The sequence below is a fragment of the Myotis lucifugus genome, unplaced genomic scaffold, assembly GCF_000147115.1.
Source record: "Myotis lucifugus unplaced genomic scaffold, Myoluc2.0 scaffold_163, whole genome shotgun sequence".
NCBI lineage: Eukaryota > Metazoa > Chordata > Mammalia > Chiroptera > Vespertilionidae > Myotis > Myotis lucifugus.
Window position 1 is genome coordinate 2875134 of NW_005871211.1, and position 13440 is coordinate 2888573.

Sequence of the window (13440 nt, forward strand, 5' to 3'; positions counted from 1 at the left end):
AGGCCAGAGAGAGTTGGGGGGCAGGAGGGAGGGGAGTAAGAGATCAACCGAAGGACTTGTATGCATGCATATAAGCATAACTAATGGACATAAGACACTGGGGGGTAAGGGAGGGTAGGGGTGTGTCAAGGGCGGGGGGGAAAAAAAGGACACTTATGTAATACCCTTTGTAATACTTTAAGCAAAAAATAAAAAAATATTGCTAATGAAACAAAAGCCTCTAAAAAAGCAGGAACCGATTTTTTTGATTGTAAGTTGCCTTAATATAATCCATTTGAATTTATCAGGAAGGGTAGAGAATATGTTTTCTTTTTCAAATTCATTTTAATTGAATTAAAACTTTCTTGGAGACAAGAAGCATCTCATACCAGAAGCATCTCATTAGAGATTTGATATCACACAGATCAGAATGGTAGCCCCAGCATTTACATCACATTGCGACCTCTGCCAGGCTACTTATTCTCTCTAGGCCTAAATTTCCCATCTGTGAGGTAAGGAAAATAATATCTACTTGATGGAATTGCATTGTAAATTGAGAATCTGAGCATCTGGCTCATATGCTTTCAATCAGTATTTCTTCTCTTTGTATTTCCCAGCACAACCATCTTAAGCTTCACATAGTGTTCACTCGATGAAGGTTTCCTAAACAAAATAAAATTGAATACTATATCCATACTATGAAGTATGTGGTATTACCATAGTATATAAGAGATAATTGCAAGTAACAGATCATTTTTCAACTTTAGATTATTTTTTTAATCTAATTCTTTTTTATATTTTTTTTATTGATTTCAGAGAGGAAGGAGAGGGAGAGAGAGAGATAGAAACATCAATGATGAGAGAGAATCATCGATTGGCTGCCTCCTGCATGCCCCCCACTGGGAATTGGCCCACAACCCAAGCATGTGCCCTTGACTGGAATCGAACCTGGGACCCTTCAGTCCGAAGGCTGGTGCTCTATCCACTGAGCCAAACCAGCCAGGGCTAGATACTTTAGATTCTTGAAAACAACCAGCACAGTCCATACAATACCATTGTTGACTCATTAGCTCAGCATCCATCCTATTACTATAACCATCTTTAACTTCCAATTTCTCATTTGTATTTCTCCTATCTTCCCTCTCACTCCTAAACCAAAATGGAAAATTCATGCATGATTACAATTTAAATGAACAAACAGTCACATTTTATGCATCAGTTTGGGTTTGGTCAGGAAAACAAAGTCACTATCAGCATTATGGGAAACGTTGGTGGAATATAGAAATTAAGAATACACAAATACGAGAGAATGCAGCCGTATCGGTTTTAGAAGATGGTGGCTAAAGTGTCTCTCAATGTGAGAGGGGATAAGGCATTTATCCCTGGGAAGTTTGAAAAGAGGCCACAACCAAGAAGTGGGACCTTGCAGAGAGGTCTGGAATCCACTTCCTCTGCCACACAGAGAAATCACGGCCTGGGGAGTTCAGGAACGTGCCACAAGCACTAAGTGGAGAGGTAAAAGCTTCCACTTCACTCCTACCTTCCCAATCTCACTCAAGTTCCTCTCATTGGCAAATTGTAGCCCAAAATCACATAGGAAAGGGGACTTAGGGAAATGTGGTTCTCTGCCTTAGAAGGAGCAGTTGGTGATAGTGCCAGGTTGCAAACAACCAGCATAGTCCATACAATACCCTTGCTAACCCATTAACTCAGCATCCGTCCTATTACTATAACCATCTTTAGCTTCCAAATAAAGATGATGGCATCATGCTTCCATCCAAACTAAAGCAACTGTCCTTCATTCAACCAAAAGCATGCGAACCATTCAACAAAATTAGAGACAGACAAAAAGGCCAACTCACTGCTAATTCTTTAAAATACAAAGTAAGATAAGCCTATTGTCCAGAGGCGATGTGATACAGGATTTCAGAGTAGGAAAGAACTAGGTTCAAACCCTAGTTCTCATATTTTACCATTGTGTGACCTCCAATTACATACCACTCTGAACCTTAACTTCTCCAACTGAAAAATAAAAAAACCTATCTTTTGTGACTATTATAAGGATTAACAATGTGAAATGTCCAGCTCATAGTAAGTGTTCAGTGAGTATTAGTTTTTATCTCTGTTCTTTTGTTCTTGTTGTTGTTGTTGTTTGTTAATCCCCACATGAGGATATTTTTTCCATTGCTTTTCAGAGAAAGTGAAAGGAAGGGTGGGAGAGAAACACTGATGTGAAAGAGACATATGGACTGGTTGTCTCCCGCACAAACTCTGGGGGTGGGGGGTGGGGGGGAGAAGGGATGCAGACGGGAGGGGAGCGAACCTGCAACCCAGATACGTGCCCTTGACCTGAATCAAACCAAACGACCCTTTCGTGCACAAGCCGACGCTCTCACCACTGAGCCAGGGCAATCTCTATTCATTTCAAGTGGCATTGGTAAACTAGTATTTCCTCCTGATGACCTGTCCTGATGTTCAACAGTGTATTAAATTGTTTTCATACCCAAATGTATCTATGTTTGTTTGCATATTGCATAAACTTTCCAAAAGAAACATTTGCTGACATTTGTTTAATGATCAATTTCTTGTTCCTGCCCAGGTAGTCTAAACATAAAGATACAGAAGAGTGGTTAAGCAGTCAGGAGTTGCCCTAGTTGGTTTGGTTTAGTGGAGAGAGCATTGGACTGTGGACTGGAAGCTCCCAGGTTCAATTACAGTCAAGGGCACATGCTCTGGTTGCAGGCTCAATCCCCAGTAGGGGGTGTGCAGGAGGCAGCTGATCAATGATACTCTCTCATCATTGATGTTTCTATCTCTCTCTCCCTCTCCCTTCCTCTCTGAAATCAGCAGAAATATATATGTATTTTTTAAGTTGACAGCAAACTCTAAGAAAAGGAAAGGCGGAATATCTAAGTTATATGCAAGTTGCAAGATCAGCTCCTGCGATTAACTGTTTACCCAAAAAGGCAGATGCTCTGTTTTAGCTAAATTATGCCAGGAGCGACTTCAGGAGGGAATCAGTTTTCCTGACTACAAACATCTAATGCATAGGTTTGTAACATAATACTCTGACTTCATGTCAGAAGTGAAAAAAATCTCAATTCAATTATCCTACCAGCAAACTCAAATGTGTTGACACTGGCAAGCTACAACACCATGAAAAATTATAACTGGAAAGAAAAGACAAAAAAAAGAACTGTGGAAGTCAGAATATTTGAGATGTATCTCTTCATAACTTGGATAGTTGTTCTTTTATTTGGACAAAGCATACTGAAGATTTTTCAATGTTTTTACTGCAACTCATCCATACTTATAATACAATATCTGAAAGGCAGCCAGATATCCCTACCTTTGAGGCTGCCAACCATCAAAAATTACTTAGCACAACAATGATCTTTCTTAACCGTAATGACATTATCTTAGGCCAAGCTTCCTGGATAGACTTGGATTGAAATAGCGCCTACTGAAGGGCTGTTGACTGTGTAATCGGCAAATTGAGAGAGGGAAAAGGCAAACAAAAAATAAAAGGAGCTACATTAACTCTTAAAATACCACACCTTTTTAACAAATGTGGACATGGATGGAAGTCCTTTGAGTTAAAACAAGCCATCTCTTGCTATGTGTACTAGGCATGCAAAAATCCTAGAAATTGTAGAATGCTTAAAATTATGTTATGAGCCCTGGCTGGTTTGGCTCAGTGGACACTGCATTGGCCTGCAGACTGAAGGGGCCCGAGTTCAATTCCAGTCAAGGGCACATGCCTGGGTTGCGGGCTCGATCCCCAGTAGGGAGAGTGCAGTAGGAAGCTGATCAATGATTCTCTCTCATCATTGATGTTTCTATCTCTCCCTCTCCCTTCTTCTCAAAAATCAATAAATATATATTTTTTAAATTCTTTTATGTTTTCAAAACTCAAGTATGTATGCCAATAGAGGTTATATAGACAGATTTCAATGAATCCCAGTACAGTATTTGGCTCTAACACTAAAATAACAGGACTTACGAGAAAAATAACATTAGAGACATAGCACTCAAAACTTAAAACACTTTGAAACCTGAGTCTCCTCTACATTAACCCTTTAATTTTTGGACATTTCTAATGGTTGAAAACTTTTCCATCTGTAGAAGAGATATACATCTACCTCCCATTCTTAATTTTGTCTCCTGGAAAACTGGGAAAAAAATATTTTTCTCTTTGATAAGAACTCTCAAAATGACACCGTGTTTTCTTTCCTCTAAGTTAAATGTGTGTAATTGTTCTTAATATTATTTAGGTATCAAATTCTTTCTTTATTCTGTGTGATTTTTCTTGAAGTTTTTTTCATTTTATCAGTATCACCTTCCAAGTGTGGCATCCAAATGAAGTGTGATGAATGAGGTAAAATCTGGCTAATAGGCTATTATTACTCTACTAGAGGCCCGGTGTACAAAATTCGTGCACAGGGGTGCCCCTCAGCCCAGCCTGCACCCTCTCCAATCTGGAACCCCTTGAGGGATGTCCGACTGCCAGCTTAAGCCCAATTCCTGCCTGTCTGCCTAATTGCCCCTAACTGCTTCTGCTTGCCAGCCTGATCACCCCCTAACTGCTCCCCTGTTGGCCTGATTGCCCCCAACTGCCCTCCCCTGCTGGCCTGATCACCCACAACTGCCCTCCCCTGCCATGATCCGCTTCCTCTGCTGGGACCCGCCTCCTCTGTGCCACGCGAAGCTGTGGGACCCCCAGGCCTCACTGCATGAAGCGGCCACCAGGACCCGCCTCCGCTATGCATGCGGCCATCTTGTGATGACATCGCGCATGAGGGCCACCTAGGCTTATATTAGTATAGATACTTGTCGCCTCCTTGTCACTGTGGCCTATCTGTCTATTTATGAAGTCTAAACTCAAATTATGTTTCCAGTGTACATATGACAGCATTAACTTGTCATGAGCTCATGATTGACAAAAATCCCAAGCCCTTTTCATAGAAATTAATGTTAAGGCACATTTTGTTCTTTCTATATTTCTTCAGTTGATCTTTTAACTCATTATATCACTTTACATTAATCCCTATTACATTTTATCTTATTAAGCCTGGTCCTTGATTTCAACCTGATTCCAGATCTCAATTCTGTTATCCAACATATTAGCTAAACCTCCAAAGTCCATGTTAACTCTGTTTCCAAAGCACATCAACAATGTGTGGACATAGCCTCAAAACCTGCTGCACATAACCAGCCACCTGCTGACAGCCAAAGATATTGATTACTTTCTACAGGTGTGACCTAGCATTCAGTGATTCACAAATATATTATCAACCTGACTACATGTCTCTTTTTTTTGTCCACCAATATATTATCCCTATACAAGGCTTATACAAGATGGGGCCAAAGTAGGTTTATAGTTGTGAGTATGTGAAACAGAGTTTATTCTTATGCTAGAGGCCTGGTGCACAAATTTGTAGATGGGTGGAGTCCAGCCAGCTAGGGGGAGGGGCTACGAGAGGTTAGCCGACCTGCCCCACCCCCAATTGGGATGGTTGGCAGGCTGTAGTGCGCATCATCGTGACTGGTTGTTCCAGTCATTCCAATCATTCCAATTGCTTGGCTTTTATATACATAGATTATTATTAATTATTGTATTCTTTTTCATACAAACAACTGTAAACTCACTTTTGTCCCACAATGTATACCTGTACAATTTTCTTCATCATTCAACCTAGAAGCTTTATTAAACAAAGGAATTTGGGAAATTTGAAAAGCCATGTTCTAAGTGACAACATAATTCCTCATAACAAGTACTTCTGCTTTTCCAAAGGATACAAGAGATGATTTTCATTACTCTTTTGGAATATTTTTCCCAAATTGATCATCAAGTTCATCAACCTAGTGTTCAAAATCTCTCTCTCTCTTTTTTTTTTTCATTTCTGGATTTTAATGTCTATTTTGGCAGCATTTGCTCATGTCTGGTTTTTCAGCACCTCTATCATTGTCTAAGACATTTCAAAATGCCAGAAGAAGTTGAGAAGTTCATTGTCATGTTCTCTATTCATGAGTAAATGTAGAAACCAAAGAGGATTACTGGAGTGCAGGATTTTCTGCCATATTCATAATCCCCTGGATTCAACATTGTGACATAGTGAATATTAAATAGATTGGACTTGTAGATTTTTTGGATTTTTCTAACAAGACAGAAATAGGTAATGGAATATCTCAAGTTCAGCTCAGAGGACAACATTTTTCACAATCCACTGAATTACTCAAGCTTGATAATCTGGTAAGATAAGTCCTTTCACCTTGTTATTAATTTTAGTATTATTTTGGTTATCTTTGGTCTTTTTCATTTTCACATAAGTTTTAGAATTAGCCTCTCAGGTCACATCCACATAAATGCAATGTAAGCATATTACAAAAGGTGCTGAATTTTTTATTGTGATGGATGCATTGAATCTAAATCAATTTGAGAAGATTTGAAATATTAAATATAGTATACCTTCTGACTTATTTCGATATTTTTAAAATTTTGCTCAATAATGTGCTATAATTTTCTGTATAGAGGTTTTCCCATCTTTTGATAGATTTACTTGATAGATTTATTTTTATAGGCATTTAATATTTTTATATTATTGTAAATGGTGTTTTTATCTCTTCATCTTTCATTTGGTTTTACCTGTTATATAAAATAAAATTTATTGAGTTAAAACACAACGATTTTGCTAAATTTGCAAATTAATTCTTGTAATTTATCTTTAGGTTCTTGAATTTTTTACCTAAAACTTAATATCACCTCTGAATAATTACAACTTCATTTCTTCTTGTCTAATCTTTATAGCTCTTATTTTTATTGCCTTCTTGAATGACTAGAAGTTCCACTAGGGCATCTTTTCCTTGGTCCTAAACACAAAGGGATTATTGGAGTGCAGGATTTTCTGCCAAATTTAGCTGAGAAATTTAGCTGTAGAAGTTTTAGTAAATATCCTTTATTTGAGAAACTTTCCTCTTTCCTTCTATCTAAGAATCTTTTCATCATAAATTTTCTCAAATTATTTCACAAATATTTATAATGTTGTCTTTTGATATTGTAATGTGGTGAATCACATTGGTTTATTTTCAAAATTTAAACAAACTTTGCATTCCTAGAATATAAAAAATTTAGTCATGGCGTAATATATTGTTAGATTTTGTTGGAATTATATGATTTACTAGTAAGATTTTTTGAACACTTGTTAATATGTGAAATTATCTTGTAATTTTTCTTCTTTTGTCTGATTTGGAATCAAGGTTTAGAGAACCTCCATGAAATGAGATGGGGAATTTTTCCCCATTACCATTTTTGGGAAAATTTGTAAATCATTGCCTGTAAGGCTTTTTTTAAATGTTTAACAGAATTTAGTAGAATTTAAATATGCAATGTTTCATTATCATAGCATTTATTTTCAAATATATGATGGTTTTCTGTTTTTTATTGATTATTAGATTAACTGCACTATGATCAGAAAATCACTCTATATATTTTGATCTTTCTTGAGAAGAGCACATCCTGGGCCTCCTCTACCTCATTTCCTGATTCTAGTGAAGATCTTCCACTCATGTTCTCTCCCTACTTTGAGGACCCCTTATTTCTCTCTTTTTTTTTAAATATACATATATTTATTGATTTCAGAGAGAGAAAAGGAGGGAGAGAAACATCAATGATGAGAAAGAATCATTGATCAGGCCACCTCCCACACACCCCCTTACTGGGGATGGAGCCCGAAACCCAGGCGTGTGCCCTGACCAGGAATCAACCCCTAACCTCCTGGTTCATAGGTCGATGCTCAACCACTGAGCCACACAGGCTGGGCAGGACCCCTCATTTCTCTAGCCCAGCACTGCTCAACAGAACTTTCTCTGAGGACAGAAATGTCCTATACCTGCACTCTCCAATACAGTAAACAGTAGCCTCATGTAACTATTGAGCACTTAAAATGTGGCTAATGGAATCCAGAAAGTGAGTTTTAAATGTTATTGCTTTTAAATTGATTAAATATGCATCTAAATAATCAAAGTGACTAATGGCTACCATATTGGGCAGCACAACTCTATCTCTGTTAGTCAAGATTGAGTCAGGAGAGAGTTATTTACATAGAGAGCACATAACATAAATAATTGTTAATTAAAGTATAAATGCGTTAATTAGAGAAAAAAAAGAAAACTCTAAGGCATGACAGAAGTAAAACCACAGGAAGCCGCTTCCTTCCCTAGAGTTTAAGGAAACGGAAAAACTCCAGAATACTTGAACTTTGCTTAGAGGAGGGTCCCATAAGCTGGGTCTTAGGCCTCTGAAGAAAGAATGCGGGTGGGGGGAGGGGCCACACAAGGAAGCTGTATAGTGGTACCTGTAGGAAACACTGCAAACCTTACCTTGCTGCCCAGGAGAAGGAGTGTTGCTAGGGTGATATTTACAGTAGCTTCAAGCAAACAGGAAGCCAGCAGGAACCAACAAGAAAGGATCAAGTCCTTCAGCCTCCTCATCCCTGCAGTCTCCCTCTTGCACTCTCTTCTGGCTGAGCCTAAGGGAGCAAGCAGAATCCAGGCCCCAGCATCACCAAGCTGACGACAGAAGGCTGAGAGCCTAAACTGACACAATCCCGTATTTGTGTCTCCATTCTCCCCTTCTCCCTTGTTTTCCCCAAGCCCAACCTTATCTGGTCTCTGGGAGGGAAAGCAAACCAGTAGACATGCCTCTGAGAACCTTCCATTCCATTATACGATTCAACCATATCTTACATCTTTGTTTCAATTCCCGTAGGACAGCGGTTCTCAACCTGTGGGTCGCGACCCCTTTGGGGGTCGAACCACCCTTTCACAGGGGTCGCCTAAGACCATCGGAAAACACATATATAATTATATATTGTTTTTGTGATCAATCACTATGCTTTAATTATGTTCAATTTGTAACAATGAAAATACATCCTGCATATCAGATATTTACATTACGATTCATAACAGTAGCAAAATTACAGTTATGAAGTAGCAACAAAAATAATTTTATGGTTGGGGGTCACCACAACATGAGGAACTGTATTAAAGGGTCGCGGCATTAGGAAGGTTGAGAACCACTGCCGTAGGAGATAGGGAAGAGATATTGGCTCTCCATGTATGATAGAAAAGGAGAAGAGAATTGACAAAGGACAATTAACTTTAAAGATATAACCTTGCCACCTTTTTACCCACTTTTGATAAAGACACTGGTAGGGAGAAATATTTTCCACTAAAAGAGAAACCGCAAGTGGGAATTGACACCCTCCGTGCTGTGGAGCCATAGAAATTGGTGAGGCCCACAGACAACAAACACATCGCTGCCTGAAGGGGGCAGCAGCGGCCCAGCCAGCCACCCACTGCACTGTGGTAATGCGAGCCCAGTGTTCCCAGATCTCATTTTTCTGAGAGATGCCAGAAATCTGGAGTTTTATGTGAAAGCTTCCAATTTCAACATGTTGGCTCAACAGTTTTTTAAACATTGTACAAGCCAAATGAAACACTGGGATGGGCCAAATCTAGCCTGTGGGCCAGGGTTTGGGACTTCAGCAGAGCAGCATGCAGATGAAAGGGGATCTGTGGCGATATAGAGACCTCAAGTATCACATCACATGACCCATGGGCAAGAAGAGCCGAGTTCAAAGTTACGTGATAACCCGAACTGTAATGCAATCTTGGTCTCTTGTGTGAGGCTTCTTTTTGCTCTTCCTCTTGTAGTTTCCTTTTCTTTCTTTATTTTTGTTTTGTTTTTAGCTATTGTTGGTGATAACGTTTGGACAAAGTCAACCTACCCTAGCACTGTCAGCCATTAGCATGATCATTTGCTTAAATGTGGAATTAATTTAAAAAGAAAACTTTGGAAGAAATAAACTATATAAATCAAATATATAATCATTATTCTGAAGTTTTGGAATTTGCTTCAAAAGAGTTGGCACCTCTTTAGTTTCGCTGTGAGAGCAATAATCAATCATTGGAGCATCTAGTAGGATATGTAAGCTGGAGGCAAATTGGAATAAATACTAATATATATGCATACATATAAATACCAACTAATATATATGCACATATATAAATATACATATATGCATTGAACATATTGCATAATCATATATTAAATCCTATGGTCTTTGGCAGAAACTTCTCTATAGCTCTATTATAAAAATGATAAAGTATATTGTAAAATATAATGTTCAGACATTAAAACTTGAATTCAAAGTTTTGGGATATTTGTCAATTTTTGTCAAAGTTTTCAATAGGTTCTTTGATGCTTGATCCTTTATTTGTTTGAGTATCAGAAAAGCTTTTTTCCATATGGAAGCTTTACACATATTCCCAGGCCACATGGAACAGACACTTTGACTTGTATGCATAAGATTTGTGATCTGTGTTAAGCCATTTTAATTTCTCTTGTAGTTACAGATGAGGCCATAAATAAATACATGGCACATGTTGTATAAATTGTGTCATGAGTTTTTGAGTATCTTATTTGCTCTTGCTCATCAGAATTGAATCACTACATAGGCCCACACTTTATAGGAGCTGTACCAGTAAGCAGAGGGTTTCATCAAATACAATATTTCTCTTCCTTCTCTACCTTCATCCTATTCAAATAAGTACTTTACATTGACAAACTACCATCATCTTTATCTGTACTGAAGTTTATACTTGTAAAAGAGGGATAGTAAGGAGTTTTGAAAGTATGATTCATTTTCTCCTAAAATCTTGTCTTTTTTCATTTCATTTATAGAAGCCGAAGAGAAAGATATTCACTCGGCTAGAAATCTAGCAGACTGCATCTTCAGGTCTCTCTCTATTATGCTCTACCATTTGTCATATGTCCATGCTTAAGTCTCAGATGACAACCATTTCACAGGATGAAATGCTCAGAAAGGAAAATAAAGTAGGACTTTAGATGATAACACCAGTTACTAGTAGCAAATGCAAGATTTTGATAGACAAGAATGATAGCTTCTGTTCAAAAGTTTACTTTCGTTTTTAAAATTAATGTTTCTTTATTAGAGTAATAAATTCATTATCCTAATTCCTTCTTAAAATTTTAAATTCAAAATACAAAGCTTATTACTTTATTTATTACTCCAAAAATTATTAATGGTCATTTTTAAAGAGACTTAGGTTAATTTATAAACATCTTAAAACATAATCATTTAGATATTTGGGTATTTAATTGTATGATTAAAAAAATTTCCAAGTGTGTAAGTCATTCTTTTATATATAATAAATTAAACATAAATATAATTGACATCAAGTTCTCTTACATTTTCCAAATTATTCATAAATATTAATATTCAACCTTAAAATTACAAGTCTAAATTGATTATGCAGATTGTGCATCTTGCATTAGAATCTTTATCTAATATTATTTAATGACATGGTAGGCATTAAAGCTAATAACCAATAACCCACTTTTCTTCCTTCCAGATTCAAGGTAAAAATGTGCTTCCCTGTTCAGTGAAGTTAGGCCTGAGCACGTGACTTGTTTTGGTCGATTAAATATGAGCAGAAGCAACATGTGTCACTTTCTAGTCAGAACTTCAAGAGCCAGTGCTACCTACGTTCTCTAACCCCAGAAGGAATTTCTCCAACAGACTACCTTGGGCCTTCATCTGCAACATCAGGTCTTCCTGATTCTACTACTCACTGCTATTGGGCTCAAAATGGAAAATCAGCTCTCCTCGGTTGCTTGCCTGCTGGCAATTTTTGAACTTGCCAGCCTCCATGGTCACATGATACAATTCCTAATAAATAAATAAAAATCTCTTTCTCTATGTAGCACATCTTAGTAGTCCTGATTCTCTGGAGAATCCTATCTAGTATATCCATGTTGTTCTCCAATGTCCCTGGACCTTTGAGTTTGTTCCCATTTGTCAGGGCTTTGAAAGGAAATAGATTGAGAATCAATACCTTCTTATTCTGCCTCCCATTTATCCTTTTTTTAACTATTTAGGAAAATCTGTGATTTTGGTGAGAAAAATTTAGAATGTACTTTCTGTGTTTAACTGTTATATTCCCTTCAGAGTATAATCTCAAGATTCTTTAAAGCAGTTGTTTATTTAAACAATTTTATTGTTGCTAACATGTGTCTTTGGAGAAACTGACATGCAAATGAAAAAGAATCTTCTTCTATGGATATTGTCTTCTTATAGTGAATTAGTGTGATAGTTCATTAGATTTAGGGGAAATTTTAGAGATTAAATGCTGTTTTACACCATGTTGAATAGACATGGTAAGGTTGACGAGGAAACAGTTGAGAATTTGTCCTCCACTTATTCATTAAAAGCAGCAGAGGGAAGATTATATCAGAGGTTTAGAATTTTTTTCCTGGGCTGGAGAAAAAAAGAAAGGACAGTAAAAAATTTAGGTGCTTCTTTTTAGGAATAAGATCTCTCTTGCTATCAATTCAGTCTAACCAATCATCTCACATTAATGTGCACTCAGAAGAGACTATCTGTATTAGTTCTTATCCAGTGAAATGAGCTTACTCTACAGGAAAAAGATTGAGAGCTAAATCCACTTCTGAGATTTTTATATTAGGTGAATAAATATAGAAAAAACTCATTTTATGCAGTAATTTGAGGATTTTTAACAACCCTTTCTTCAAAGTAAGAGAAGTGATGAGGTGTGAAGGACAACAGAATTTGGAATCATGAAAATCAGGCTCCATTATTCACAAATCTGTATGAGTTTGTTAAGATTCAATCTCCCTGCCCATTAAAGAAGATAATCATAATTTCTCTGCAGGTTTGTTACCAGAAGTAAAGCTAATGTGTGTAAAATGCCTTGGAGTAAGTCCTGACTACATAGATGCTAGTATTTTAGACAATCTTTAAATTGCGACTCTACCCTGTGCGAGATGCATCTCATTGCCATAAACTCATGGAATATGGAAAGATGTGTTGTTTTGTTGGGTTTTTATTCTAATGAAGTCCTTTGCTAGAAATTTTATCATCTGCCTTCAGGTTTCTGGGTCAAAATGAAATGAAAAGCCCTAATTTTTGTTTCTCTGATGAAGGAATCAAAAAGTGGGAAAAGAAGTATTCTAGACCAAAATGATGGGGATGGAGAAAGAAAAGGAATAAAGCAACAAGTATTGCAACAGATTGTCATTCACTCTCAAGGATGGTTGTACGCACATCTTACCACAGAGATCTGGAATCTTTCTGGTCTAGGTGGAAACTAGACAACTTGCTTTTCTAGGAGTATTTATGTTGTTTTAAGTAATGAGGGCTGAATGTGGTGAAAATTGTTCTAGGAGGCAACAACAGAGTGGTAAAGAGAGCAACTACTGCAGTCTGACTTCCCAGTGCTAATGACTTCCCAGTTGTGTGGCTTGTGTGAACCCAACTCTTCAGCCAGGAAATGAGGATCAAAATAGTCTCTACCTCAGAGAGTTGTTGGAAGAATTAAATGAATTAATACAAGGAAAGTATTCAGGATGACATTCGT

General features: G+C 37.4%; 1 long non-coding RNA gene across 1 annotated transcript in view; it reads right to left on the reverse strand.

Moving 5' to 3' along the window:
• LOC111827432 overlaps positions 1-8479 on the reverse strand; it is a 42207-nt gene extending 33728 nt beyond the window's left edge. Inside the window, exon 1 of the long non-coding RNA XR_002831010.1 lies at positions 8359-8479. This is a non-coding gene — a long non-coding RNA (uncharacterized LOC111827432). The remainder of the gene's footprint in view (positions 1-8358) is intronic.
• Positions 8480-13440: the final 4961 nt, after the last annotated feature.